Raw genomic sequence first — 4,033 nt, forward strand, 5'->3', positions numbered from 1 at the left:
TCTGCGGTGTGACTCAGCACAGGGGTCCTGGCGGCTGTCCTGTCGGCTCTCCCCCCAGAGCCACAGACTCGTTTCTCTCCTCACGTGGCTACAGTCTGCTCCGCCCACACAGCCCTCCCTCCTTGGGAGCTCAAGGTGCACATGTGAGGCTAAATCGCCTTCCTTGCCCTGACCGGTATGTCTCAGTGGATAGAGCGTTGGCCTGCGGACTGAAAGGTCCCAGGTTCGATTCCAGTCAAGGGCATGTACCTTGGTTGTGGGCACATCCCCACTAGGAGGAATACAGGAGACAGCTGATCAATGTTTCTCTCTCATCGATGTTTCTAACTCTCTTATCCCTCTCCCTTCCTCTCTGTAAAAAAATCAATGAGACATATATATTTTGAAAAATCGCCTTCCTTTTTCTTAACCACAGATCAACATCTAGAGGACGTGTGGATAAACATCCAGTGGAGACAACTATCTGCTTAGTTTTGCTGGGCTGATCACAGAGAAGAGAATGAAAGGACAATCAATTCTCTGTAAGAAGCTGCAGTGGCACAACCATACACAAGGCTTCAGAGGCTCCAAGGAGAGTGACTGGATGACCATCTCCCAGGAAATTGGCTAAGTCACCAGCAGCCACTGGCTCCATCCAAAGCAGCCAGAAGCTCAGACCAAAGAGCAGGTCTTAAGGTTGCAGCTCCCTGGGCAACAGCTCTGCACTGGCAAATAATTCTTCTCTGGGCTCCTGCAAAGTGAAAGTTCTCTGGATTTACTTTGATTTGTTCAGTGACCTCTTTCATCTTTAAAAGCGGCACTGCAATACCCGCTTTACCTGACAATTCCTCAGGATGTTACTCTGAACTGGAGAGATTTTTATTCTTGTCTGATTTTGTCTCTTGACTTCTATCCCAAATTGTCTTTCCAACAGACTCAAGGAACCACCTGCTTTAATTCGGCTTCTCCCCAGGAACCCGCCCAAGCTATCTCTGCTCCCTCTTGGGCCTACAGATTTCCCATTGAGGGCAAACAGTGTATGAAGCTGCTATTGCACACACAGTGCCTTTCTCCTGGTATGATGCACCAGACAAGAACCACCAAGCGGTTTCTCACCTGGACTTCTGACAGCTGAATGCTCCGGGCCTGGGAATGAACCACGCCCACACCCCCGGTGCCCGCCGCAGGAAAGCTACCAGACTTCTCTCTGAAGCTCGTGTGCTGAAGGTCTAAAGAAGGGAGGCAAACTCCCAGAGCCAGAGAGTGAACCTCTGAGGCTTTGCAGGTCATCCATCTCTTGCATATTCTCCTTCTTGCTGTTGTTAGCCTTGTAACTACCCAAGGCTTGGAGTCCAAAGATGCCACAGTATAGTTTAAGACGAAAGACAAAAATCCTAGCATAATTACTGAGCATTCTTTCCCATGCCCAGGACCACTGCTGGCCTATATGGCTCCCTTCCCTTGGAAATTGGAATAAGGCTTGTCCTGTGATACAACCCTATCAGGCGCTTACTTTGACCAGCTGAGCAGAGATTAGATTTCAGCATCCATGACCTCCCTCCCCCACCGAGAGCCTTTGTGCAGTATACAAACTGTGCAACTAACCATGGTGGCCCTGCCTTTATAGAAATGTATAGATATTTTACATATAAACCAGGGATAAAACATTACCAGAAGTTTTATTCGAAACAGTATCACTTATACCGTCACCCACAGAAGGGTAATTTAAGGCTAAAATATAGCCTGCATTATAGCAGATTAGATAAATATACATAATTCCACTACCTTCTAGAAAAATTATTGTGGATTGGCAAATCAAATGGGAAAATAAGCAGACCCGAGATCACTGGAAAATGGTTAGTTTCAGTACAACCTATGTTTATTAAATAATTGCTAGCAGACTACACCAAAATGAAAATAGGCAACCATATATTAACTTGAATAGTTTATCAGTTGGTCACATTGATAAATGACTTAGAAATATTAAAAGTATGATAACCCTTGACAGTAAATAATGCCCAATCAGTACATTCTACAGAAATTGATGATAATATCTATTTCTTAAAATAGTCTCATGTATTAATTGGTATTAAACAACTTAGTGCTATAAAGAGGAACCAAAAAGAAATAAGGACTAATTGTGGAAGGACTTTGAACTTTTCCTTTAAAAAAAAAAGTGTACATGACTACGATATAGCTTATTAGTTCCTTTGCAATATGACACATTTTATATGGCATGATAAAAAAAGATGATATAAAGATCTCAACTTTCTGGAAGTCAACTCAAAAATTAATGCAACTAGTATTTTTGGACTTTACAGAATGGACCAGAACTCCCTTTATAATAAAAACAAAATCTTAATTTTCTCAAAGGTTTAGGCACTTTGCAGCAAACTGCTGCCATTTTAGAAAAACTGATATGAAGAAATAATTCTATAGTGTAAATATTTAAACACAAATCTTAAAATTACACTCAACAAAGAAGTGAGCGATATCTTACGTGTATAAAACATTTCATCCTGACAAACGCTCATGAATCACCTTGCAGAGAAGGCAGCCAGGACTGGGGGCTTCCAGGATGGGGCTCATTTGCTGATGGTCTCTCAGAACCAGGGGGGAGATTTGGAGGCTTTGCAGGCCTTTTTCCTTTGCATGTTTTTACAACACCGCTACAGTGTAAAGTCATTCTTAGTTTGCAGCCCATACAACCTGGCTTTGACTTCTGGGCTGTATTTTTGTTTGTTTGTTTTTATTTTTATTATTTTTTTATTTTTAAAATATATTTTATTGATTTTTTACAGAGAGGAAGGGAGAGAGCTAGAGAGCTAGAAACGTCGATGAGAGAGAAACATCGACCAGCTGCCTCTTGCACGCCCCCTACCAGGTATGTACCCGCAACCAATGTACATGCCCTTGACCGGAATCGAACCTGGGACCTTTCAGTCCCCAGACCTATGCTCTACCACTGAGCCAAACTGGTTTTGGCTGTTTGTTTTTAAATATATTTTTAATTATTTCAGAGAGGAAAGAAGAGTGAGATAGAAACATCAATGATGAGGGAGAATCATTGATCAGCTGCCTCCTTCACATCCCCTTCTGGGGATTGAGCCCACAACCCGGTCATGTGCCTTTGACTGGCATTGAACTCAGGACCTTTCAGTCCGCAGGCTGAACCTCTATCCACCGAGCCAAACCGGCTAGGGCAGGGCTGTAGTTTTGCTTACCCCTGATCTACAGCCATGTAATATCATACAACATTTTGTAAATAATTTTCTCCTAGGTGCAGATGATCTTAGAATGAGTAGGGAACCATACTATGTTCTTAAAGATTTCTCTAATACATATGCCCTGCCACAACCTGCAAACTTTGTTTAAAAGTGATGACCTGCAAGCCGAAACTGGTTTGGCTCAGTGGTAGAGCGTCGGTCTGCGGACTGAAAGGTCCCGGGTTCGATTCCAGTCAAGGGCATGTTTCTCTCTCATTGACGTTTCTGGATCTCTATCTCTCTCCCTTCCTCTCTGTAAAAAAATCAATAAAATATATTTTTTTAAAAAAGTGATGACCTGCAGATCTGACATGGCCAGACGTTTGGGAACTTTATGACAACTCTGTGACGATTTAAATCATCAATGACTGAATCTAGTTTCTTGTGCTCTTTAAAGCAATGGAGAGGTCTTGTTAAATATGGTTGAAAGGAACTGTGAGCAGAGCAAACTGTGATTGGTGGGTGGTATTGGAATATTGCCGAGCTAACCAGATAGGGGCGATTTTAGGTCACTCACATGCCTGTAATTGAATTTCTTGAGTCAGGTTTTAGGGTTTTTCTAGAAGGAAATATTCCTGTGATAATTTTCCACAATAGTTACCAATCGAAACAGGTAGTACTTAAAGGTCTTGTGAAAAAAATACTAGATATTTAAAGTGTATTAGAATGGGGGTCAGTATTGCTTCTCCAAATGGCTGTATCAACAGCAAAAATTCTGTTAGAATTCTTTAGTGATCTGCCTTCCCCTTAGCTGCTCTGACTAGATAAAAGCTCATGTTTATGAAATG

General features: G+C 42.2%; 1 protein-coding gene across 1 annotated transcript in view; it reads right to left on the bottom strand.

Moving 5' to 3' along the window:
• Positions 1 to 2,341: 2,341 nt before the first annotated feature.
• The window catches only part of ACER3 (alkaline ceramidase 3), a 71,065-nt gene continuing 69,373 nt past the window's right edge, over positions 2,342 to 4,033 (bottom strand). Inside the window, exon 11 of the mRNA XM_084893433.1 lies at positions 2,342 to 4,033. This exon is cut by the window's right edge and continues 4,295 nt beyond it. The gene's annotated coding sequence lies outside the window, so the exon portion shown is untranslated.

The sequence above is a fragment of the Pipistrellus hanaki genome, assembly GCF_964339955.1.
Source record: "Pipistrellus hanaki genome assembly, chromosome: 9".
Classification (NCBI taxonomy): Eukaryota; Metazoa; Chordata; class Mammalia; order Chiroptera; family Vespertilionidae; genus Pipistrellus; species Pipistrellus hanaki.